Source organism: Rhinolophus ferrumequinum, chromosome 8 (assembly GCF_004115265.2).
Source record: "Rhinolophus ferrumequinum isolate MPI-CBG mRhiFer1 chromosome 8, mRhiFer1_v1.p, whole genome shotgun sequence".
Classification (NCBI taxonomy): domain Eukaryota; kingdom Metazoa; phylum Chordata; class Mammalia; order Chiroptera; family Rhinolophidae; genus Rhinolophus; species Rhinolophus ferrumequinum.
In genome coordinates, this window is record NC_046291.1 from 31,391,025 (window position 1) to 31,418,907 (window position 27,883).

At 38.2% G+C, this 27,883-nt stretch overlaps 1 long non-coding RNA gene across 1 annotated transcript; it reads left to right on the plus strand.

Annotated features, from left to right (window-relative positions):
* The first annotated feature begins 4,557 nt into the window (after positions 1-4,557).
* LOC117026111 (uncharacterized) lies at positions 4,558-26,020 on the plus strand. The gene is made up of 4 exons (XR_004423697.1): positions 4,558-4,681; positions 5,041-5,200; positions 25,069-25,146; positions 25,483-26,020. It is a non-coding gene; the product is annotated as an uncharacterized LOC117026111 (long non-coding RNA).
* Positions 26,021-27,883: the final 1,863 nt, after the last annotated feature.

The window sequence follows — 27,883 nt, forward strand, 5'->3', positions numbered from 1 at the left end:
ATTTAGTGTTGATAAAATTGACCACATTTATTTTACTAAACATTTAACCAAATCAATTCACTGTAACAAATATCACACTTTTCTTCATTTATTAAGACCTCAAAACCGTTTTACTCTTAGCAATGAAATTGTTCTTTCTTTTTTTGTTTCTTGACTTCAGAGCTGTATTTGTATATGTAGATCATTTTACTATTTTTTTTATAAGAAAAAGCTTATCTGATAGAAATTAGCTATTTTGAAAGGTGCTTAAGCTTGTGCAGTTTGGGCCTACAAATTGCATTGGGTCCAAAAGTTCAGAACCTGGAGTAGTTCAAAGTAGACAAAGTGGGTTGTGCATTTGAAGCATAGCTAACAGAAATGCATAGGAAGCAGAAATGCCTCCTTTCAATTTGTGTCATTTGTTTCAGTTCCTGCTTCAGTGCTTGAGTTAGGGAAGCCAAGACCTGGTCCCTGCTTTTGCAGAGTTCACAGCGTTGTAGGGAAGACAGAAAAGCTAACGTATACCTGTAGTGGAAGGGTGCATGCAAGCATGGAAATAATCTGAAGGTAGCCCAAAGGAAAGAGTGGCCACCTCAGAGGATTAGGGCAGGGAGGCAGGGAATGCTTCTCCAGTGAGAACCTCCCCTAGGTGGTCTCTGAAGGGTCAGTTGGAGTTTACCAGTCACAGAAAGGCAGAGAGAATTCCAGGGAGAGGACCCAGAATGTGCAAAGTCACAGTGGTGGAAGAGGGAGCAGGTCTGATAGTGCTGGAGAGTAAAGTGAATGGAAGGGAACATGACGACCTGAGGATGAGAGGTTAGGCCGGGATAGCTTAGGAAGGATCGCAGGTGCCATGGTAGGACTTCAAATTTTGAGGTAATGGGGATCCTCTGAAGAGCTGACATACTCCGATTTGTGTGGTTCTACTTTAATAATATATTTTCTATTATAAAACACATTGAATGCATATAATTGAAACCCAAAAACACTTATACTCCACCAACTCAGAGACAACCATTCTTAACATTTTGGTGTGGATTTTCCGATCACTTTTCTCTATATAATACGATATATTCTATACGAAGATTATTGTGATCACTTTTCTATATATGTGTATAATGTATGCATCTATCTAGGTGTATGTGTGTATATACATATTTTTAATGGCTTCATACTATACTTGCTTAATAACCTGCTTTTTCATTTCACAGTGAATGTATTTTGAACATTTTCTCCTTGCAATTTTCTTCTACAAAACAGTTTTTAATGACTGTATAGCATTCCATCATATAGAAATATTCCAATTGAGAAAAAATTATTGGACATATGTATTATTTCCATGTGTTTTGCTATCATCGATAATGAAATATCCACGAAATATCACTGTGTATATACCTCTTTGTGCCCTTATCTGCTTAGGCCCTTAAGATATAGTCCCAAAAGTTTAATTGCTGGATGAAGAGTAGGAACAATTGCAACGACTTTGCTCCATGTTGCCAGATTCTCCTCCAGGAAACGTGAAAATTATCCTGGAGAGGGGTGAGGTTACAGTCCAGGAGACATATTAGGCAGCTATTTCTGTTGATCAAGTGAGAATGATTAGTGACTTATTGAACGTGATAGATCAATAAAAGGAAGCCATCTGGGATGACTCTGGGATTCCTGTCTTGGGTGTTGGGACCCATGGAAATACCTAAATGAGAAAGATCATGCAGGAAGAATAACTTGATTTTATTTTAAGTCCATCATTATGTATTCTTAGTTAGGAATGAGTATTCTGCCTAATTCTTTATTCCTTGTATCACCAACTTTTTAACTTCTGTGGATCCAAATTATCTAGACTCAAAACCATTAGAAAAATTGTTTTAAGGCTGACTAAATAAAAATGACCCCACTTTATTCAAGTGAGAAGATTCACTAAGTAGTTTCTTTATGCAAAATTCTTTACATGATGCTTATAGAGAAGGCAGGAAAAGGGGCCACAGAAACACTGGAGGACGTGGGTTTGGGAAGACCTGGAGCAGGCGTTTTATCATCATGGCCCTGAATGAAGGAAATCAGTCCCAACCCATAGCAAAACTGAACTGATGTTGCTTCCAAGCCTGGCATGTGCTTTTCTGATATTCTACAGAATTTTAGAGCTAGGGAAGGTCTTCTTGTCCAACCCTTCTTTTATAAATGAAAAACTGAGTCTTGAATACATGAAATGATGTTTTCAGAGTGCTACAGGTGCATAGAAATCAGATCTTGTGATTCTCACCTCACATCCTTTCCCTTCTACTTCCCCCATGTTCTTGAGCATCCCTGAGCCAGGAGCCAATAATTTCAAGGCAGCACCTCTCTCTTAGAGGTTCACACAGAGTGATGACATCAGAGCACTACGTGGGTCTCATTTAAATAAGAAGGGAGTTCTAAGTGTGACTTTTCTTGTTTCAAAAAGGGAAAGGTACTGGTTTAATATCTCATTCAACAAATAATTACCGGTCACTGCTACATGCCAGGTAGTGTGCTCTGCGTAGGGGATATAACAAACATAATGACAAGATTCTTGCTTTTACAGAATTTATAGTACCAGAAGGGTCATCTAAACAAGGAAACAACCAATTATATGCAGGGCAATGGGTGTTATGATATTGGAAGTATAGGGTGCTAAGGAAGCTGTAAGAGGATACTGAACCCAGACTTTGGCATAAGGCAAGTCTTTCTGAAGGCAATTAGCATCTTTGTGGGGACCTGATCTTTGGGGGAAAATTCTCCAGAAGAATAGAAGGTGGAAAATAGAGAGGGTGTTCTAGGCTTAAGGAACACACAGAGAAAGAACAAAGAGTGATACTGAAAGACTTCCAGCATGGCTGGGCAGGAGGCATGGTGGTGACTGACTTCCAGATATCCAGCTTGGGTACCCTGTGGATGGTGGTATGCTTAGGGTCTGCTGGCACCAAAGTGGCCCCTTATTATTCAAAACAGAACTAACCAGCCAGGGATCATTGATCAAGGCATAATCCTAGCAATACAGGAATTGGGGAGGCGGGGGAGGACACTTCATGCCTGTCTTATTGTGTAGGCTATCATTGCATTTTGCATTTCCAATAAATGTGTCTGGGATAGTATAGGTAGCCCTTAAAGGGTGCTTGTTTTGCAACGTACTATCTCATTTAGGATCATAGGAGGTATGAATAATTAAGCTTAGAGAGGTTAAATCTTTTGCTCAAGGTCATAATGCTGGTGAGTGACAGAGTCAGAATGCAAACCCAGATTTAAAATTTACAGGCAAAGTTGCGTAAGAGAGCCTTTAGGTAGACCCATGTCTCATCCTGCTCATACCTTACAGGAAAGTTCAAAGAAACCCATCCATCTGTTTAGTATTTGTTAGCTTATGGGCTAATTCTTTCCATTATCAAGATTAGAAAAATGACCTTTTTGGACCAAATGATGAAAAATTCTCTCCCTTTTCCTTTTCCTCTCTTATTTTCCACTTCTAAGCCTAAATGACTCATGTTCTGCTTAAAAGGGCAGAATGACTTATGTTCTGGCCAAGACCAGGATCAATGAATAAGATTTCTCTCAGTATAAGAGCCTTCCCTATCATCAGAGAAATGCAAATAAAAACCACAGTGATACATCACTTCACACATGTCAGAATGCCTATATCAACACATCAACAAACAACAAGTCTTGTCAAGGATAGGGAAAAAAGGGAACCCTCGTGCACTGTTGATGGGATTGCAAATTGGTGCAGTTACTATGGAAAACAGTGTGGAGATTTTTTTTAAAAATTAAAAATAGAACTACCTTATGACCCAGCAATTCCACTCCTGGGTATTTATCCAAAGAAATCCAAAACACTCATTTGAAAAAAATATATGCACACCTATGTTTACTGCAGCACTATTCATAATAGCCAAGATATGGAAACAATTGAAATGCCCATCAATAAACAACTAGATAAAGAAATTGTACATTTATACAATGGAGTATTACACTGCCATAAAAAAGAATGAAATCTTACCATTTGCAACAATATGGTGCACCTAGAGGGTATTATGCTAAGTGAAATAAGTCAGACTGGCAAAGACAAATACCATATGATCTCACACGTGGAATCTAAAGAACATAATAAATGAGCAAGCAAAACAGAAATAGATTCATCAATACAGAGAACAAACTGATGGTTGCTAGATGGGAGGCGGATTGGGAGATGGGACGGTTGAGAAGGTGAAGGGATCAGGAAGTACAAACTGGTGGTCCCAAAATAATTGTGGGGATGTAAAATATAGTATGGGGAATATAGTCAATAATTATAGTCAAGTTGTATATAGGGTGTCAGATGGGTACTGAACTTATCAGGGGATCACTTCATAGATTATATAAATGCCTAATATTGGGACGGAGTCCCAGAGAGCATTTTCTAGGCTCTTGGCCTTACATGGGAAGGTGCTGGCTCGGCTGTGTAAGCCGCACGTGTGGGCACTAGGTAACTAGTTGGCCATCAGCTGTAACCAGTTAGCTGTCAGCCACTATTCTGTATGCTTATAACTGCCGTAGGTTACGTCAGTAAGCGCCCATGTTACGGATCTTGCAGATCCTACTTCCTGTGTATCCACAGCCACCATCAAGACTGTGCTGCAGGAAGACCCCTCGCTGGAGTGTTGGCAGATGTTTGCTTCCTGTGTCTCGACTGGCCACTCTCGGGACTACAGTGGTATGAACGCCCTATCCATGGCTCCGTTGTTAGTCCTTTTCGGCCTCACTCTATCCTGCGTTTTTCTGCGAGGACCTGAGCCCCAACATTACACCTAACCACTGCCCTGTGTAACTGAATCTAATATAAAATAATAGTGAATGTCAACTACAATTAGAAAAAAAAATACTCTTACCGGTATTCTAATGACCAGAGTCAATGTAGGCTCCTATGGCCCATCCCAGTGCTGTTGTTCTTTATCCCTCAGAGTAAAGATTACTGCACAACCATCCCTGTGCCATATGTATTTAGCAGTTTGGACCCCCCCCCCACCTGCCTACAGATCGAGTTGTACTTACCACTCTACCCTCCACCTCCAGGGGCACAGATTTTCAAGTGTAGAGCACAGCTGGTGACCACACAGAGAACAATGCTAACTGGCTTGCCCGTGAGCTGACCACATCTTCACTCATTACCGGAGCCAACCCCGCTGTGACTAATTTCGATGAAGAGAAAAATGACACTCCGTATATTCCACAGGTAAGGAAAAAATAAGAACTTTTGTTTCCTTGGCTCACGTAGATAAGCATTTGTATGTTGTAAGTATAAATGCTTGTTTTTAAACATTTTGCTTTGCATTAAATTCTGCCTGTGACCAAGCCTTCCTAGTATTATTAATAAGGCCTGGAGCTTCTGCTAGACAAGTACAATCTTTCTTGGTCAAAATTAAGAACAGTGCCATCTTCTATAAGGTTTTGGGAAAAAACCCAACTACAGCAAATGATTAAAAGGCAGCACCACTTTTAAAGATAAAAGTTTATAATTAGCATGGAAGTTCTGTAATTTAAAATGGAAAGTTTGTGAAGCTATAGGAAAGCAGGGTAAACCTCAGCTACAAAATAACAGGTTTCGTATGTTAAAAATATCAATCATTTAACCCGAAGTGAACCAATTATAACACATTTCCTCTAATGTATGGGTCTAAAACTCAGGTAACCCACTGACTTACAGGAAATAAGTCATATCCTTAATACTAATTACCAAACTTTTGCTACATATTACTCTCCAAACTTATAATTTCAAATTTTTATTCCATTTGAGTTACTGAGTTCAGTGTGGTTTTTATTTTAATAGGGTAGGAGCGCTTACATAGTATACTGCTTTGAACTTTGTCATCTATGTAATAGCCATGTATCACTTATCTAATTGTTATTACTCAGACAAATATGTTTTTCATAGTCATCTGGGATCTATTTGGAATAGTATAACTCCTGTTTTAACTTAGAGTTTAATTTCAATATTATTTCACTTCTGTATATCAAAAGCATACCTTGCAGCTTGACAGGTAATAAGTTTGTATCATCAAGGAACTGTCAATCATTTCAGAATATATTCTTCTAATCAACTGGTATGAACTTGATACATGCTAGAGAGCTTATCAAATGTCTATTTGGATTCTTTCATTTGGAGTGTGTTAACCGAACCTATGGAGTGATGAAACTCAATCTCAGGCTAAAGTAATGGAATTTTTTGTACCTATAGTAAAAAGAGATTTGGGGGGGGAGGTAAGAGAGCTTGGGTGATGAAATGCTTCACTGTGTGGTGCCAATTCCTTTTGCCGCCCCGAGTTTAAAATTGAGATCACTGAGTTCCAAAGCCCAAGTGCTCTCCAGGAAATAATTTAAACTATGCAGTGGTATGAGGATCATTTTAGTCATAGCACATGACAAAGAAAAATAAATTTGACTACCAGAGGTTTCCTTTTAGAAAACCAATTGGTTTTTACCACCAGCGATCATATCTCTGTTCACACTCATGATGAACGTGGAGATAGCCCACCAGCTTCCTTCTGGGGTTGCAGTTAAATTTGGGATACTTGCCCCAGCTATTCTGGCACACCCCACATTCGTTTTCAGGTATTAACTGAAATTTTCCCAGTGATCTAAGTAAAATATAGAACTTATGTTCCATAACTATTCATGCTCCAAACTAAGACTCCAGCCAATTCTCTTGCACACAAAAGGTGAATAGAAGCCTAGAGCTTTCTATGAACACGTCCGGTCTAAGAGAGCCTGTGACTGCTTCAGCTGGTTTGATCTTTCATGCGATAGTTCCCCTTTCTCTGACCTTCTACTACAGTAGATTGTAATATAAGTTGTGTTGTAGTCACTTTTGTGTTTGTGAGGTTGTAGTCTGTACCTGGTTTATTAAAAGCTCTTGGGTAGAGAAATTGGGTTCTGTATTCCTGCAACATTGGTTTAGGAACATAGTACGTATTTTAAAAACACATTAACTGAATTATGTGAATTAATTGCACGTTGTCTGGATTACTTAGAGATTTGCTTTAATTTCCCCCCTTACAGGCGTGTGCATGCATGGGTACATTGCATATATAGCAAGACTTTAATCCTGATTAGGCACACAGCAAGGAGACTCTTGGCTCAGAAAAACCTGTGCAGTTAAATGAATATAGAGTAGAGTGGATCCTGCCTGAAGTAAAGCTAGAAAGGTGATGTATGTATGTGCAAGGCGGGGGGCGGGGGTCGGTCTTAGGTGGCTCTTGAGAGAGTACAGTATTTGGATAAAGGTATTTTTATCCAACCTAAGGCTCTATTTCCAAAACCCTGTCACCCGAGTCATATTTTTGCCAAAGGCACAGAAATGGTGATCTGTGTTGGCTGAATATTTTCCTCTGCTTACAGGCCTGTAGGGAGGTGTTTCTCATTCTATTAGTATTTCCATGGTAGATTACTGTGGGGACAGAGAGCAGTTTCCAGGTTCTCGGCCTCACGTGGAAAGATGCTGGCTCACTTATTAGATGGCCATCCGCTGTGGCCACCAGCTGTAACCAGTTAGCTGTTAGCCACTAATGTAACTGCCATGGCTACACCGACAGGTTGGTTGGTTGGCAGAGAAGCGGATGGCAGATTGCGGCTAGCAAGTGCGCAAGCAGATTACATTGGGGATCGTGTGGATCCTACTTCCTGTGCGTCGCCTGGCCACCAGTGAGACTGGGGTGCAGGAAGACCCCTTGTTGGGGTACTGGCGGATGTTTGCTTTTGGGTCTCGACCAGCCGCCTTCGAGAATATAGTGGTATGACTCCCCTATCTATGGCTCCGTGGGTGTTCCTTTTGGGCCTCACCATGTCCTGCGTTCTTATGCGGGGAGCAGGAGCTGAGTCCCTGCATTACAATTACTGAGGCTGATTATATCATATTCTGGAACAAAAGGTTTTACATTTTTAGGCTACCATTTCGACTCCACATTATTTCAATCAAATCAAGATCAGTCTAGAGAAAAGGAAAGCAACATCAATATGGGGGAAGCGCCAGCTCCACAGAGGAAATGCAAATCAGAATGTGGTAAATTGAAATGAAATGATCATCATAAAAGATTACAGACTGAACGGAAGAAAGAAAGCCACAGAAACCTTTGTCTGTTTGTGAAGACACTTAAGTACCACCGTCTTCTATAGTTTAAATCTGTTCCTAGGTTGTCTTCTTGCCACACTTTTAAAAAGTATATACATTTTCTCAAAAGTTGTTCTTTACTAAATCAATAATTTTTAGAGTGAAATTGTATGTATCCTCAGGCATATAAGTGAGGTTGCTTCAAGTTTATAAGCGACTTGAATATACTGTAAAAACTGTCCTCCCCCTAACTCCTCCCTCCCGCTGCCAACTAAATCGATACCTAATCTGAAACTCAATAACAATGTTCTTATTCTACATTGTGGGTAATTGATCCAGAGGATTTAGAAATTGCAGGTATTAACTAAGGGGTCCGCTGAGCATGCCTGAGTGTGGCAGTATAAGCCGTGTCCCAAACAGTATCTTCAGATTCTTTCTTTGAAGGTGCACAGAATTTAGTAAAAAATGCTGTTGATGTAATGCATGTGTGTGCATACCTTATTTAAGGTTACATACTTGAGGTGAGTTTAAAATATAACTGCTGTATTAAAAAGATGTGGAACCTGAAGTGCCATATCTCTGACAAGTACGATAGCTACAGCACCGTCGGTCTTCAGTAACATTTTCTGCATCCCATTTCCGCCTCCATCTTCAAGGTATTGGGTAATAATATGTACAGCAGACCGAAGATTTGTCTAATGAGTTGTGAAAGTTGTTTCTTTTGAAAACGGCTCTGCTCACAGTAGAATAATTAAGTAATCACTGTTATCGTGTGAATCCAGCCTAAATTGCAATGTTTGCGTCCATATGGGAACGATTTGGCATGGGCGATAGTTACTGAAAGTATAAATGTAGTTTCATTCTTTGGAAGTGGTAACAACTTCAGAGACAGTTATCAATCATCACTATAATTCTAATTACCTGATGGTACCACTAGCTCTATACTGCGGATTACAATGACCATTACAGTGGGCCCAGAGCTTGGTCCTCGGGCACCTACAAGAGAGAACAGATAGACCATCAGATGCACAAACTGAACATTTCTCAATCCTGGTTTTCAAACATCATGACTGCTCACCGACACATAACCCTGGGCAAACTGCTGCAGACAATGAGCTCTGGGACAAAACTGGACAGATACATGCAAAAAAAATGAACTTGGACCACTTTCTTAGACCGTATACAAAAAAATAGACTCAAAATGGATTAAAGACAATGGATTTAAGACCTGAAACCATAAAACTCCTGGAAGAAAACACAGGCAGTAAACTCTTTGACATCGGTCATAGCAATATCTTCTTGGATATGTCTCTTTGGGCAAAGAAAATGAAAGAAAAAATAAATAAATGGGAGTACATCAGCTAAAAAAGGTTTTGTACAGTACAGGAAAGTATCAACAAAATACCAAGACAACCTACTAAATGGGAGAAGATACTCACAAATGATATATCTGATAAAGGGTTAATATCTAAAATATATAATGAACTCATACAAGTTAATACAAAAAAAAAAATCCAGTTTGAAAATGGGCAGAGGACCTGAACAGACATTTTTCCAAGGAGAACATCCAGATGGCCAATAGGCACATGAAAAGATGCTCAACATCACTAATCATCAGAGAAATGCAAATAAAAACCACAATGAGATATCACCTCTCACCTGTCAGAATAATTAATAAATCAACAAGTGAAACTCATACGTACACTGATGGTGGGATTGTAAATGAATGCAGCCACTATGGAAAACAGTATGGAGGTTCCTTAAAAAATTAAAAATAGAGCTTCCATACAATCCAGCATTTCTACTTTGGGATATTTATCTAAAGAAAAAACACTAATTTGAAAAGATACATGCATCCCTATGTTCATTACAACATTACTACTAATAGTCAAGATATGGAATCAAGCTAGGTATCCATCAACAGATGAATGGATAAAGAAGATGTGACATATATTATTCAGCAATAAAAATGAATATTGCAGAATATTATTCAGCAATAAAAAGCAATGAAATCTTGACATTTGCATGGATGGACCTAGAGGGTCCTAAGTCAAATAAGTCAGAGAAAGACAAATACCATATGATTTCATTTATATGTGAAATCTAAAAAAATGAATAAACAAAACAAAACAGAAACAGACTCATAGACATAGAGAACAAACTGATGGTTGCCAAAGGGTAGGGGGAATGGGAATAATTTTTTTTTTAATTTTTAAAAGGAAAGAAAATCATAAGGAAGAGAAAATACACTTTAAAAAATGATGGAGGATTATGATTTCCACAGGGAATTAGTCTTAATGCCTCAGCCAGGATTACCCTACGGGTTTGTGAATGCAAAAATACCTTTAGGATCAAAAGGAAATACTGTTGGGAAAGTGAATAAGCTGCTCCATCCTTCGTCAGCCAATTGCAGACTCTTAGAGGCAAGTCAAGAGTGTCAGAGTTAGATAGGATCTTTCAGGCCACTGGCCAACTTCTTACTTACATGGACGTCTCAATCAGCTGAAATTATCACTGGTAATATTAAAAACAAGCCTATGAAAGCTGTAGAAAATCTAAATTTTAATATACACACAATTATACATCTGAGTGACACACAATTTGAAATTGGATTTACTTGGAAATGTGAATATTTGAGTAGCAAGGAAGGATTCTAACATTTGTTGACATCCTAGCATGTGTAAGCAGTAAGCCAAAGCCCTTTCGTGTGCATTATGGTTCATTACAGTCATTTGTTCTTCTCCACTCTTTATTTTGGCAACTTCACCCAAATACAAACGCTATTTTAAATTATATTATTTCCAATTCATATAGTGTCATTGTGCTTTTTATGGAATGGCACTGTATTGCCGTTTTAACTTGGAAGAAACTGAAAAATCATCCTTTCTGGAAAAGATTATGATGAATCAGATCTAAGTCTTAAAAGCTCTTGGAGTTTTGTATACAAAACTTCAGATTTAAATGGAGTTGTATAGTGAGAGATGAAGGCAGTTTTCTGTCTTTGAAAAAAATGTATCTTCTTATAATTTTGTAATTGGGTACCCAAATTATGCCATTCATTGAATAATCTGTCTTGAATATAAATTTCTGGAGGCCAGAGAATCTTCTCTGTTCTGAAAACAACGTACAAAATGCTTCGTACAGAAGAATTATCACTGTAGAGTTTGATGACTAATAATCCACTTTAGATAGGTGTTCTCTTAGTGAAACTTCTGCACAGGACTATGAGAAATCTATTATATGCCCCCTGGTTTTTTTCTTTTTCTGAAGAATTTACTCACTTTTTTTTGCTAATATATATATATGCCCTGATTATCATCACTCAATTACACAACATCTTCCTGCATAATTTTGCCTAGTTGTACAATTTGTAAATAGATTAAGATATTTTGAAAGTCTTGGTTAGTTATAAACTTGTCCATACAAACAGTATGTATGTTAAACAATACAGTATAATTCTATGTGGAATCATGGGCCTGGTAGACGTATGTGAAATCTTACAGTGTGATCAGAGTTTTGGGGTAGCATAGTCTGATAACCTTCTAAATGCAGAATGTCTTTTTATACCGACAATGTGTAGCACACCTGCATTTGTCAAGGTTCTCCATAGTAACAGAACCAAAGGGATGTGTATGTATATAGAAAGAGCTTTATTTTAAAGAATTGGCTCACGCGATGATGGAGGCCAGTAAGTCCAAAATCAGCAGGGTGAGCCAGCAGTATGGAAACCAAGGAAGAGCGAGTGTTGCAGTTCAAGTCTGAAGGCTGTCTGCTGGCAGAATTTCCCCCTTCCCAGGGGTGGCCAGTTTGTTTATTGTTCTATGCAGGCCCTCAAATGATTGGATGAGGCCGACCTACATTATGGAGGGCAATCTGCTTTACTCAAAGTGTACCGTTTTATATATTAATTTTATATGTTAATCCTCACTGAAGGATCCAGAATAATATTTGACCACATATCTGGGCACCATATCCCAGCCAAGTTGACACATAAAACTAACCACCACAACACCCAACAATAGCATTTGGAAGGGGTGTTGCTTTCCCCATTTTGCCCTCTTTGGGGAATAAAATGTTTGCTTTTTTTGTGTGTAGGGAAGTGACACACACACACACACACACACACACACACACACACACACAAAACACGAGTTCAGTTAGACTTTATGGAAGCAAAGAATGGTTAATAGAGAATGAAGGGATCCACACTCTGGAATGACAACCCTACACATTTTACCACATGTATAACACCAGCACAAGTATTCATAACCATTTGCATAATATTTAAAGTGGGAGACGGAATCTGATTTAAAATTCTAGTTCCTCATCACTAAGAGTCTTGTGACTTTTGCCCATGTAAATAGGATCCAGAAACTCTTCTATGTTCTCTTTATCTTTTATTGATTCCATGAGGCTCTTGTCCCATGCTAGGGAATATGCTTCTTTATTTCAGGACAGTAGCCTGTGACTACTTCTGAATTTGTGCATATCCCCTTTTTTCTTCTCTCCTTCTGTCTCGTGTCATGCAGCTATTTAGAGCTTCTCACACTCCAAACTCTGCAAACATTCAGAGAGAAAGCGTGGCTTTTCTATCTCTCTTTCCCACAGCATTTCATCCCTTTAACTTTTTAAAAGTATCAAGCAACAATTTTAAAATATTAATCACAGTTTTCCTATGTTCTCAATAACCAAGTGATCCTAGAAACTGAGCCAGCAAGTAAGAGTGTGTCCCACTCTTCTTCTACTTCTCCAGACCCCCTATCTCTATACAATAAGCCCAGAAACTTGCCTGGCAAGAGGAGAACACTCCTTAAAGATGAAATAGGGGAGAGAATGATCAGGGGAAAGCAAAGCTCTCTTCAGCAGAGGTTTTGCAGGAGAGGGAGGGAAGAGGTTGTGTAGCAAGGAGGGGAAAGCTGGGAGATCACACACAGTAATATGTTTGCCCCAAGTACATTTCTAATTAACCATTTCTTTGCCAGTGTAATATAGGTCATGTACCCTCTTCAACAGATGCCATCCACTCTCTGAGGGGATGGGAAAGCATGGTATTGCGTGAGGCAGCACACGTCAATTTTGGACTGCTCTAACTTTTAGAAATTTCCTCCCATTGTGTCAAAATCTTCTACATCCTCTGAAACTCCACTCATTCTCCTACATCTGCTTCTAGGAGCAACGTGTCTTTCTTATCTATTACAGCCCTTCAAATACATGAATACCACATAGCTCCTAAATATCATTTTTCCTGTTTTAAGCCCCAGTTCCTTCAATCACTCTTTATATGACGTGATTTTTAGACTCCTCTCTCTTAGTTGCCTTTCTGGATGCTTGCCAGATTTTAAATGTTAGGATGGCTCGGAACTGACCAGAATAGCCAAAGGCTGTCTGGCTTATACCTAGTAGAGTGGAATTACTACCATTTTGTCCTATAATTTATGCTTATTAGCATGACAGTTATATTTGCATTAGCTTTTTAAACCATCACATTACATGGCTTGCTCATTTTGAGATTATAGCAACTCAAATCTCCTGGTCTTTTTCATTACAATTGCCAAACGAGGACCCCTCCATCCTTACTTTCCTACTTTCATTGTTAAGTTTCATCTGGTCGATCTATTGTTCTGGACTTTCAAACTCTAGCTGTCTGAGATACACATAAAATATCAAGGACCCAGAAACATTAAAGTGCTAATATAAAAGGACTGCTGGTGAGTGTGAGCAATGAAATCAAATAAATGTACATTCAAATCAAAATAGTTAGTGTTACACTCATATAAAATTAAATGCAAAAATAAAATCATTCCTTTGAAAGGAAATATAAAACTTATTTTAAATATTATAAATGGAAAAGTAATTATTTAGTAGTAATGATCTGGATCTAAATCCCAGATTCTATCAATAAAGGCCAAAAAGAGAATGGGGGAAGGGATGCGGAGAGTATAAACATACCCAATTCCTAATATCCCGTAAAAAGAATCAAAGGTTTTGTTTCATTCATGAATTTGATACTTTTTGAAATATAGATTCACATATGATTTGAAAAACTTATCAGCAATCACAAGTACAATAGAAAAATAGGATGTCTGTGTTTTAAATCACTATGGAAGATAAAAACAATCAAAACACCAATCATAGAGCAAAACACAGGCACACACAAAATAAACAATAAGACATTACCCCAAAACAAAAGGAATAAACAAAATACCAGAGGTAAGGTCAAATATCAGATACAACAATTGAAGTAAATTTTGTAAGCTTTCCAATGCAAAAGCATACATTCTTTAGGATAAATTTAAGAAAAGATAAAGAAAAAATAGGCAGATTTTAAACAAAATGACACAAATGTTTAATATAAAACATAAAACAATACAACAATAGAACAGAAAATGGTTAATATCTTTGATATTTAAGGACCACATAATAATTGACAAGAAAAATAATAAACTTCCATTAGAAAAATTAGTAAAAGATAAGAACAGAAAATTCACAGAAGAAACACAAATAGTAATGTTTATATGGAAAAATATTCAATGTCACTGTAGTCAATGAAATTCAGATTAAATTAAAAGAAGATTTGAGATTAGCGTGTTTTGGCCGACCAAATCAACAAAGAATTTAAAAAGGAAAGATAATTTTGAGTGCTGGTAAGATGGGTTCTTTCTCAAACCATTGCCGGTGGTAATGTAAATTTGTGCAAACTTTCTGCGAAGTAGTTTGGTATTATGTATCAAGAATCTTTAAAACATCTTTTTACTCAATAATTCCACTTCTGAAAATGTACCCTAAGGAAATAATCAGAACTGCAGATATGTATTTCTGAAAAATACATTGTAAAATTATTTATAAAAAACAATTTAAAAATTTCAGAATAATAGAATAATAAATAAATTATAATGTGTTATTGATTCACTAGAAATTATAGTTTTTAATGACTAGAAGTCAAAGATTGTAATCAAATGCAAAGTGGATAAAATGTGTGATTTTAATTCTGCAGATATGTGTGTTTGTGTGTATGTGTGTGTGTGTATCCTCAATTCTAGGTTACATTTTTCATATCTTAGTGCTTCGTAAATTAGGATAAATTATAATTCCTTTCTGCACCCAAGAAGATGTTTTTAAATTGATGTAGTACCACATAATGAATTACATTTTAAAATCAAGGAAATACTGTGTGTCCACATGCTTTACAAAATATCACTTGGGCGGCTGGATGGCTCAGTTGGTTAGAGCGTATGCCCTTAACAACAAGGTTGCTGGTTCAACTCCCACATGGGATGGTAGGCTGCTCCCTCTGCAACTACCATGTTTCCCCGAAAATAAGACCTGGTCTTATTATTAATTTTTGCTCCGAAAGATGCATTAGGGCTTACGTTCCAGGGATATCATCCTGAAAAATGATGCTAGGGCTTATTTTCCGGTGAGGTCTTGTTTTCGAGGAAACACAGTAGGTTGAAAACGGTGACTGGACTTGGACCTGAGTTGTGCCCTCCACAACTAAGATTGAAGGACAACGACTTGACTTGGAGCTGGAGCTGATGGGCCCTGGAACAACACACTGTTCTCCAATAGAGTCCTGGAAAACACATTGTTCCCCTTCCCCAATAAAATCTTTAATATATATATATATATATATATATATATACACACACACACACACACACACATATATATTTAAAATATATATATATTATATATATAAATATATATATAATTTAAAAAATATATATGTGTGTGTGTATATATATATATATATATATATATATATATATATATATAATTATTTTTTTAAAAGGAAAACCCCCTTGTGGCATACCTTTAAAGGTTGCTTCTCACGTTGGTATTTAAAAAAACTATCTTATTGGAGTTCCTCTGTACCATATTTATGGTATGTGTGCATTACCTGCTCATCTGTTTACCTTACTAAAAAGAGAATGAAGCCCATTTGGAGTGGATTTCATTATGAAGACACAGTAAATAGATCCTACTTATTAGCATTTTGTTTTTTATGGTCAACAGACCCACCTGCTTAATAGTCGCTTTCTGGAATTTTGCAAGATAACAACATCATGTTTACTTATTTCCTGTTTCCAGAATCTGCTCTCAAACCTTGTGTCGCTCACCTTCTGAAAATCCAAAGTGAGTCTGTTTTGTCCTAGTCTCCTTGCTTATCTCAGGGTCTCCTTGATTCCAGTTATTACCCCAAGTCACCTCACAATTATGTCTACAAGTTCCCTTAAAATCCTGGGGTGCACATCTTCTGGAGACGAAGTGTAGGATTCCTTTAAACAGCTCATTTTTCCTGAAAATTCATGTACCCTTTTAACCCATGCTGGACATTTTAAGTCTTGAAGATAATTTTCCTTGATTGAAATACATCTCTCTTCTACTAGCATTATACCGTCATCTCCAGTATTGGACATTTTACTTTCTTGTTCACATCTGTGATCTAAATAGAGTTGAAATGATAGGTTTTATTGCCTTTGTCACTTTTGTAAGCTTTGGCTTATCAGCACATGAACGATTCTGACAATTTTCTTATATATTTCACAATTTGTGTCCTTGGCTATATGACCTGCCTTGCCTTTCTATATGTATCCTTTCAAAATCTAAACTCATCAGAGAGTTTCTGGGCAGTCTTACTAATGTCTTTATATCTGCATTTATTCATCATAATGTGATCAGAATTTCATTCTTAGAGTCCCCATCTCTATTAAGCCATGTTTTCTTTCAGAGTCTTTCTTCATAAAGCCATATTTGAACTTGCTCTAAGTGGGTTTTCAAACGTTTTTATTCTTAAGACATTGGGTACATGCCTACGTCTGATCAAAAGTCTCCATCTTAGATGTTAGCAGTTCCAGGATGGCATGATCACCTTTTCCTGCAGTCCCTATTGCTTTTCTGTTCCAGAAAATAAAAGATTTCAATGAATAGTATACTTTGTCAAGATAATTAGGCTAAGTAATTGATATCGGCGAGTAGCTACGTGGCAGGCGTCTGCTTGGTCCGGATTACTCAGTTTTCTTCCGGAACACAAAGTGAGGGCTGTCAATTTGGGGTTTTGCCCTTAGGGAAATGCAACATGACTGGACCAGCAACTTCAGCTATCCCTTCATTTGAAAAGCTTTAAAGTCTGCATGCACATTGTAGCCTCCATAGCACACACACCGCACATTGAAATCAAGACTCCAGAGTACCTCAGCATGCTTCTCCAGGGCCCTGTAATTCACAGCCACAATGATCAGATCAGTGGTGCTCCTTGTTTATTCCATCTGAGTAACCCAATCGTAGGAAAATTAAAACTTCATAAACAAGAAGACATTAAACTCTTTTACAAATTCAACTATGTTGTGAAAAAGCCCAAATGGGTTTTTCAATGCAGACGTTTTGTCGAGACGCTTAATTTGTTTGTCAGACCCAAAATGCGGGAGTTTCAACAATTGTTATTTCTTTTCCATGTGGGACATAACAATATAACAACCCATCTTGTTAGCATTTTGTCCTAGCCTTCTCTGTTAGGTTTTGGTTCAATTCTCAATTGAAATGATGATGTGTGTGAGGGCTGAAGTGCATAAGTCAAGATATTTAACATCTGTCAGACTGGTGTTTGCTTAAAAAGTCCATTGGTGTGAAGGAAGAAAATATTAGAACTTTTATTTATATTCTTTTCTTATCTCTTCGATTTAAATTTTTGTGCATGTTTTATAATATATAGAATATAACTAGTGGTACATTTATAAAATATACTCATAGATAAGTGTAAATACAGAGGATGCCAAAAAAATGTATACATATTTTAAGAAAGGAAAAAATAACTATTAAAATTGTAACATTTAATATATACCGATAACAAAAGATGAATACAAATCATGTGTATACCTTTTTTTTGGCACCCCCGGTATATTGCAGGGGTTAAAATTTATTGATTTTGATGCATGAACAAAAAGTTGGAAACCATGATATTTTATATAAATGTGGTCCTCCCAATTTTTATTATATATGTATATATTAAATAAATAATATATAATATAATATAAATTCTTCCAGAGTTTGGAACTGATATTTTGCTACATTAAAAAATTGAGTCTCTTAATATTTACTGAGAACTCTAGAGGAATAAATACACTAGAGTGTGGGAAAACAGGTTAAGTTAATAGGAATTTCCTGACCAATGAGATTTGGTAAACATTAAAATAGGCTATAGAAGGAGAGACTTCTAGGTCTCCCTCAATATTTCTTCTATCTTCCTCGTTAGTAGCGGAACCCATGATTTTTAAATTGTGCACATTCCTCAGTTTCGCTTACTACTGGTGCTGTAAGGAACTAAGTTATAACTAATAGGAGGTACTCAGATATGCTTTAGCTTCTCCATGCATTCACCACTCCGACAATTTTGTATGCACCTTCTGAAAGGTGCCCTTATAAAGAAGGGGCATGCCATTCTCCATTTCTCCTTCCTGCTGGCAGGAATAAGAATGTGATGGCTAAAAATCAAGCATCCATCTTGAACCACAAGGAAGGAGCCACACAGGGGATGATGGAGCAACAAGATGGAAGGACCTGGAATCACTATCCCAGCTCTGGTCTGCTAACCTCTAGATTGCCACTATAGAGAGAGAAATTAACTTTCATTTAAAACACTGTAGTAGTGGTTTTCAATTACCACTGAATCTAATCTGACTAATGCAAGAATTAATTTAGATGGTGAAATATTTCCTTAAAGTACAATATATTGAAGACTGCATTACAATTTCTTATAGGTTAAATAGGAGATATGAATAAAACAATAAAAAGTAAGAGAGGGACAATAAAAGAACTCTAGAATAAAAAAAAAAAAACACCAATATTAGGAGTAGAGCACATTTTATCTTGGCGTAAAGCAACCGGAAGTGACAGGGAATCAGAGGTGGGGGTGGTCCTGCAGGCACATGTTGCAAAAGCATGAAGTGTTCATAGGAAAGGGGGAAATGGGAGAGAAAATGGTCCCAAACTTGGCCTGGGGTAATGCTTGCTTTGTGAGACAGTTCACAACCAACTCTCTTCTGGAAAGAAATTAGCATTCCTGATAAATGCTTAAGCAATTTTCTGATGAACTTTAATGCAATTAAGAGGTCTTCTGGGAAATCAGCTCCTCACCCCCTCAGCTAATGTTCTTTAACCAGATTGATTATTTTATTTTCCTGAATTCTGCCTAAAATTTCTTACTTAAACATTCTCTTTTCCTAGAACACATCCTGACCAATAGTGAATCTTTGAATTAGTCTCTTTGGACTTCTTCTCTGGCAGCAAGAGAGAAATAAAAACTTAAGCATGAGATTTTTTTTTAGCATAATTATATTTGGAAAAAAAAGCGAAAGTGTGCGCGTGAGGGCACATAGTTGATAAACCAGGCTAAATGGTATTGGAAAGCAAAGAGTAATGGACCAATGAAGTTAGTCTTTTGTGGGGAGTGCACAGCCACTGAAAGTGGCCAGAAACACAATGCAGGCCCAAAGGCATAGTTATTGAATTGCATTGAGGAATTGGATGCCATCTAGTAGTCCTCAAGGGCTGCCTACGTGTAGTAGAGTGCTGGGTCATCTGGGACAACCTGAGCTGCTTCTCCACCACCTGACAAACTGTGACGTGCAGGTCACCAATGACTTCCTTGTAGTGCCTTGAGGTATGTACAACACCAATCTCAGCCTTTATTCTTCTTGACCTACATAGTTCATTTGTAGAATTGTCTCCCGTCTCCTTAAGAAAATTCTCCCCTCTTGAGCTGTCATGACATAATACTGTCTGGATTTTTCTTCTCCTCTCTATTTTCCTACCTCTCTACCAGTCTTCTGTCTCCTCAGTGATCTTCTTCTTTCTTCGAAAGTGCTGTCCTATGCCCTCCTCTTTCTGCACATGCTTCCTCTTAAGGTTTTCATACCTGAAGGTGTATCAGGACCTCCTATAGCGTAATAAATATCTTTTGCCATATGAAACGTTAGAGCTATTCCTTTTAGCACTGTCTTGAAAACAATAGTGATGTAAATGATGTTGGATCTGCTGGCAGTTTCTAGGTGTGGGCCGGGATCGTGTCTCGTGAAGTCGAAGAATGGAAACACGGACACAGGAGAGTCAAAGAGTTGTAAAGGAAGATAGTTTTTTGAAAGCAAAGGGTTAGAGCTCCCGAACGGGAGCGGGTGCCCAGTTACTGAGGCAAAAACTCTTACCTTCCCTTGCCTGTTTGGGGAGAGGGGCTGGAGACTTCTCATTGAATTCATCAGGTTTGTCCCGTTTGCCGATCCTGAAGGGATTAATGAACTAACCCATTCCTGTCTACCAGATCTGCTCCTTTGGCCAGAAGGGATTTGAGATGATGTATTAACCTCAGGCCGGTCTCATATCTTTGTCCTGAAGTGAAGGAGACATTCCAGAACCTGAAGTTTCAGAATATGGCTGCTTTTTTGTTTATTCCACCAGGAACGGTCCTGTCTACCTAGTGATGTGTTAAGTAACCTGTCTCAATAGGGGAGATTTCCATAGATTTGGGCTGGGCTGAGATCCACTTGGATGCATGGGGTTGGACCAAATGATACCTCAATAATCTATTCCTAGATGAGGTTCTTATGCGTAGGTCTGTGTGTTTTAATCTCAGATAATCTCTGCCTTTATCACTAAAGAACTACCCTAGGGAATACTTTCCAAATGAATATTAACAATATGGTTATGGCACATTTAAAATAGGTGTAATTGAAAGTCTCATTTTAAGGTGTGAAGTAGAATGAAAATATATTATTTTATCAGGTGATGTTTCTTTCCCATATCTATTCCATCTCTACACCTTGTCTATGCTTCTCATGTTGCCTTCGTCACAAGGAATTGTAATTTTGACTGTGAACTCCTTGAAAGCATGGACTACATAAACTGGTTTCTGTGTCCCAATGGTTTAGCACATGCCTACTATATAGAAGTTGCAAAACAGAAATTGGCCAAGTAAGTTAAAAAAAAAAAATGATGTGATTTAAAAAAATAAAATTATGTAACAAAAAATTAGAAACTAGATAATAGGTAAAAATGATCTTGAGAAATTTTTAAAGGTCTGAATTTGATTCATGACACATTTTAAAGAAATGTCAATGGAAATTATGACATGCTTTTCTACATTGCTATTTATCTGTCTTTTTCAGTTGACACTCCCTCTTCCTGACTTCCTTTGTGATTGTTTTGAAACAGAAAAACAAATTATTTGATACTTCTGCATGAAAAAGGTGGAGTCTAATTACCTTCCCCTTAAACACAGGCCGGCATTAGTGATCCAAACAGGATGAGAGGGAAGCAATCCCAGGACACTTCTGCAGCTGGGTTGGGAGCAATGATACAGCTTCTGCCTGACTTTGTATCTTAGGAAAAGTGCCTTTGGGGGCCTGAGCTGCCATGTAAAGTTCAGATACCCTGAAGCTGCCATGATGCACAGAACAAGTAGACAGCCCCATTGCTCCCATCACCAGCTGTTTGAGTCTTCCCAGCTGACGTACCATGTATGAGGGCAAAAACCTTCAAAATGACCCCAGTCGCAGATGCCATTTGCTTGTAACTACAGGAGACTCAAAACCTCCCAGCTGAGCCACTCCCAAATTCCTGAATCACAGAAACAGAAAAGATAATATGTAATTATTATTATTTTCTGCCAGTAAGTTTTGGGGTGATTTGCTATACAGCAATAGACGACAAATACACATTCTCACTAATCTGTCATCTCAGCCAGATCCACCCATTTGAGTGTATCATGCGTTTTGAAACATGTTAAGATTTACACATAATACATAATGCTTACAAAGTTTATTCCCATTTCTCACATGTATCACTGAATAGCTAGCTAAAGCAAGGGGCCTCTCATGCCAGCTTGAGAGTTAGGAATACGGAACTTCAGAACTCAAAGCCTTTCAGAGCTACCAAGAGTTACTCCATTCACTGTCTGGCTGGGGAAGAAGAGAGATGGAGAGGGAAGGCTGCTACCAAGTGACTATGGAAGTTGATTAGCACATGATTAGAGCGTGCAGGCATCCCTGATACAAATAGCATGTAGCATGTAGCATGTATAGCATGTAGCATGTAGCATTTTTAGGGTAATGCCATGTAAGCCCTTAAAGGAGAGTGTATGTCAGCTTTTCTGTGGCCGAGAACAGGAAGGGTCTGAATCTGGGAGACGACGCTGTGAGACCACCAGAGTTATGCCTCTGAGATTCTGAAGCAGGAACAATTTTAAACAGATACAATATACCTTAGAAAGAAGGAAGGTCTTATTTTCAGAGCTTTGAGATTTGTTATAGGAGCTGTGTTGTTTGACCTGACCAGAAGAGAATTCTACATTCCTTTTAAGATGTACAGGGTGCTTAGGGCTCTGGGTTCTGTGGGTAGACGGAAACAACCCCTGGCCAAAAGACAGGAAAGCCAACTAGCAAGGGCAATTTAGCTAATATTGCCCCAGCTCGGTGACCAATTGAAAGAGGACACTGACCAGGCCACTCAGCTAGGAGAAGGAGACAGCAAACATTTGGGGGTAGCTCATGACTTCAGAGGATTCTAGAAGAGTCTTCACTTTTTAAATAGACCTGGCATTGCTTAATTGTGAAATTTGGAGGCACTGTTATACACTGTTGGACTTTAGGCTCTTTTCTTATGATCTGACTCTTACGGAACGTGTAACACTGTGGGGTGTGGGGAGGTCTTATTCAGTCAAACTCTGTTCAGCTTGGTTGTGAGTAGGGTGGTTCCCTCTGCTTAGAATGCCTCTCCCTCACTCGTACCCATTGACTGTCTTCATATCAGGAGCACACACTTCTTGGGAAGGTTTCCGAGAACCCTCCCTTCCACCGCCAAGGTTGATCACCACATTTGTGATATTACTGATGGTTCTTACACCTCGATAAAATCATTTTCCATGTTGTATGGTCATTATTTTTATTCTGGCCTCATTCACTAGACTGTGAACTTCTAGAAGGCTGGCTCTCAGTTGTTTTTTTGGTTTTTTTTTCTTTGTTGTTCTTTGTTTGTTTGCCATGGATCAAATACAGATATTACAACTTTTGTGATTTCCCCATCCCACTCCCTGGGCAAGTAGTAGGTATGCTCCTGATGGGTCTAAACAGCTTGCCAATTGCAGAGGCTTCTCCAGTGAATTGTCCTAGCTTGCCTGGTAGAAGCCAGCTGGGATCAGTTACTACCTGTCACCTCAGCAGGAGAAACAGTGGCCAGTCTCAACTCGCTAAGGTCTCCCAGGGGTATTGGTGCCAGGCAGCTGGTATGTGCAGCACTGGTACATACTGCCCCTGAGCAGCTAGTAAGAAAACTTAGTTGTTTTGCTCCCCTTATCACTTTCCTGGGAACCCTATAAGAAGCAAAGAAGGACTGGGTCCCTCTCCTGCTGCACACCTGGTGTATCAGGCCATACCCTGTCCAACCACTGCTCTTCCTGAGATGCCCAGAGGAGGGGCTGCATGTCTCTTGACTTTCTGCCTGTATGTCTCAGTCAATTCTGAGCAGTGCTTATGCCAAGTTTGACTGAGTCCTTTGCCTGATACCAGGCCACTGCCTGGAGGTCAAGCGATCAAGAGAAAAATAAATAAATGCAAAGTTTGTGAGCTTTGGGAAACAAGAGGTTTGGGGGGGTAACTAATTTTCAAAGGTCTCCATTAGCCTGTGGCCACACTTTTCTCTTCTAGGTGCCCTACCAATGCAAAAAGCCAGAGAGGCTGATCCTATTAGTTCATCTGAACATGTTTTCTGCAATTTCCTTATCATTTTGATTGAGAACTCCCTTGATTTCTGTCATTGGCCCCCGTCAGAACTGATTTTTGAATCCTGTGATGCCCTTGGAGATTTGGTAAATGATCAGGGTTGCCATCTGAGAACCCGAAAACCAGCAATTGACAGCAGGATAATGAAGCTAGTGGAAAGCTGAAATGAAGGAATAAAAAATATATATTTCATTGTTCTTATCTGCTTAATTTGTTGCTATTATATTTAGAGGAACTATGATTTCAGTATTCCATACTCTAAAATAAAGTATTATGAGACTCTCTGCCTGGGAGTCCGAACAGTCAGCTCTGTCTATGGCATATATCTACCCCTATCTTTCTGCAAATTGTTAAACAGATTGGTGATTTGATAGTTAGTTCAATAGGAATCCAGTAGGAAATAGAGTAGTTTCCCAGTGTGTAAATCCATGTAAAGACTATGCTATCAGGTGGAAACATTACATTTGAAATTTGAATCACCATTTGAAATTTTAATTCTGAGTTGTGGTACCTTGCCAGGACAACAACGTCAAAACCAGGCAAAAACACATTCTTTCAACTCGAGAGCTATTTTGGTATTGGTTTGTAACATGCCTTACTCTTAGTAAAGACTCTCTAAAATAATATTTTATTATAAAATTCTATAATCCTTGCATAAAACATTGTTCTCTCTACCCAGATAACACAGATATCTAGAAAAGTGAGTCCACGTTACACGAAAGCATGTCCGGGATGGAGGTAGGATAGTTAGTTCCTGGGTCGCCTACTTCTGTTCTTTTGTTATAAACTGCATATTACTTCCCTGGCTTTATGGTTTAACGAACAAAAGGTTCAGCAGAATCTTTGGACATCAAATGGCCTTCATGAAACAATGTCTTGATGAGTTAAGTAAAAACGAATCAGAAACACATGGACCCAACTTCCCTTGAAATATAAGAGGGCATACAAATCAAGGCAAAGAGCACTTAACAAACACTCGGTTTGGGTTTCCTGAACCTGAAATGTTAAAATAATTAGCAAGGACTTATTGAGGCTGAAAAGTGATCAGTTCCAGTATTCCTAACTCAAAACTGAAATGAGAAAAGGCGGAAAGGTCCTAGAGAAGGGAGTGGCCATGGGGCGGGTGGAGACGTTTGAAAAGTAGCTTTTCCCCAAAACCACTTGTTTCCCAAAGCTCCCAAATTTTGTTTTTATTTATTTATGTTTCTTCTCTCTTGGTTTGATTTCCAGGTTTCAGCTGGCGACTCTAAATTGGTTCAGCACCAGTCTTTCTAGTCCCTTCTCGATAGCAGAAAATGATGACTTTTGGTAAGACAATGTTCTGTTCATTCTTGAATTGGAGATAAATTCATATATTAGCCATTCAGGAAGTTTGGTTAAATAATCAAGTTGAATTTATTTCCTAGTGTGCTGGACTTCTCAGCATTCACCAAACCCAGAAAATAAATTCTTTAAGAAGCACTGTGAAAAAGTTGTAAGAAAAATGATTATGTGCTAGAGTACAGATTTTTAAGTAGATTGTAAGATTTGAGAAAAAAAATTACTCGTAAACAGAGACATCAGTTTCCTTGCTTGAGCCTCCCCTGTACCTGGAATTCCCAGAATTCCTTCTCTGGTCCAGATTTTCTCCTTTCTTTTTCACAGAGGCCTTTGGGACTCAGCCTGCTTCCTCTATTCTTCCACGGTTGCTCCCCTCCCTCCTTTGTGATTTTCTCCCCACATTCAAGTCTGGCTGTAGAGTGTGATGCACTCTCCCACCACTACTCCAGAATGCACATTATTTTAAAAGATTATTTTAGAGATTTTCATAGTAATCATCATTGGAGACTGACCAGAACAACAAAAATAACAACCAAGGAGAAGTCTCAGAGTTGACAGAGTGATCCCTAGTCTCTTGGTTCCTGACTTCTTCCATCAACTGAAAGCTTGAATGCAGTGGTCCTGCCTTGTCTCATCTCGGAAGGTAGATTCCAGCAACCAGACTGTTTCCAAGATGGCTCTTGGCCAAATCTGAAGATACTACCCAGGTTGCAGCATTAATGTCTCCTTTATATTAAGAGGGAAGTTTCCATCTCCGAAGCCCTTCTGCTTGGAGGACATTTGTTCATTGTTGCTATGCACATCCCAGAATTCGCCTCTTTGGGCATATTCTCATGTGCCTCCTCCCATTTATGAAACCTTTTTTCCCCCCAGCTATTTCTGACCCATCAGTCAGGAGCAAACTTAAAAATAATATGTCTTTAATCATTTAAATATGAGACATTTCATTTACTCATTAATACATATATGTTTATGTCCGTTAGGCGCCAAGTGTCTGGTACTATGAACACAATGGTCAAGTGTCTGATGTAATTTGACAAATTGTACAAGTATTCAGCAAAGCTCAAGAGTTCTGGCCGAGGGAGCAACTTCATTAATTCATTCAACAAACACTGTCACATTGCTTCTTCTGGGATCTCTACTGATAATAGTTTACTACATGGCAAAAAATGAGAACAACATTCTGGGGATGGGAAACATTATTTATAGGCACAATGCAGTTTGACACTCTAAAATGTAAGACCTTCTTTCAAATGCTCATTATTTCCTTTTCTCCCAATATAATAATAGCTCCCTTCTACTGAGCATCTATTGTGAAGCAGGCACATGATTTATGCTATCTTCTTTAATTCTTGAGCAATCCTATGAAATGAGTAAAGTGAGTCATAGTTCACGACTGAGCAAATTTAGACTCAGAGCAATTAAGTAATTGGCTCAATATTGAGCCATTGATAAAGTGGAAGTGTCTATATTTGAATCCAGATCCAACTCTAACGCACATTGTAGTCACCACATTCCTCTCTATTTTCTCAATTGTTCTGTATATGATGCCTGGAACTTTCAAAGAAAGGTGCTATATGCCTCAGCTCAGATGGTAGAGTAATATGGCCAGAAAAGCCAGTCTCATGAGTTCATCATTATACTGTTATAGGTCCATGAAATATTAGAGTGCTAGGGACATTTATGATCACCAAATTCAACCTCATTTTTACATAGACAAGAACCCCCAAGAAGTAGAATGTTGTCTTCAGAGTGACACTTATAAAACCAACTGTAATCACAGTCCTCCTACTTCTCAAGACAGTAAGCTTTCCAATCCATTTACCAGCTGGTATAACCAAGCAAATTGCAATCAAGAGAGAAACAATTCACTGGGAAAAGGCAACACAGAAATCCACCTCGATCGATCTCTGCGCTGGGAAGCTGTGATGTCTAAGTTCATAATTGAAGTAACCTTTTCTCAAACCAAGAGTTCTGAGGACACTTGTGAGTGTTTTGCATTGGGTTCAATCTTGGAATACACTGTTGTTTTTTTACAGCTGAAGGTCAGATAGAAGAAGGTACGGTTACAATCTATATACCAAAGACATGAGTCCTGGTTTTTCATTTCAAGTATATAGTTGGGTTTGGAATCACAGTTCAGTAAATTCATAATAGTTTTTTGATTGCTTTGACTCAGAGCTCCTTATCCATCTTAAATAATATTCCTGATTTCTTTTTCTGTTTGCTACAAGTCTTAGGAATTCAGTCTGTGTTCCTATTTCAGTGTAAAAAGAAAATATGATAGTGCAAGCACAATTATTTTTATTGAGTTCTTAGTAGATGCAAACACTGTGCTCGACCTGTATTATTTCACTAATCATTATGAAGTAGGTAAAAGTTATTTTTCCCATTTTATATAAGAGGAAACTGAGAGAGAGGTTAAGAAACATTCCCAAGATTAAACAACTGGTAAGTGGTTAAGCTATTGTGCACTATAGGATTTTGGTTTCGCCCTCCTCAAAAGGTCTCCCAGTTCTCTCTTTCTTTGTTACTCCTGAAAGACTTACATATTATATGCCCCACCTATCATATTTTAAAAGATAGGGTTTGGCTGGGAATTACTGCTACAAAATTAAGTAACATAAACACTGGTAAGTTACAAGGTTATAGATTCTTATAAGGTGTTTGTGTGTGTGTGTGTGTGTGTGTGTGTGTGTGTGTGTGTGTGTGTGTTTGTGTGTGA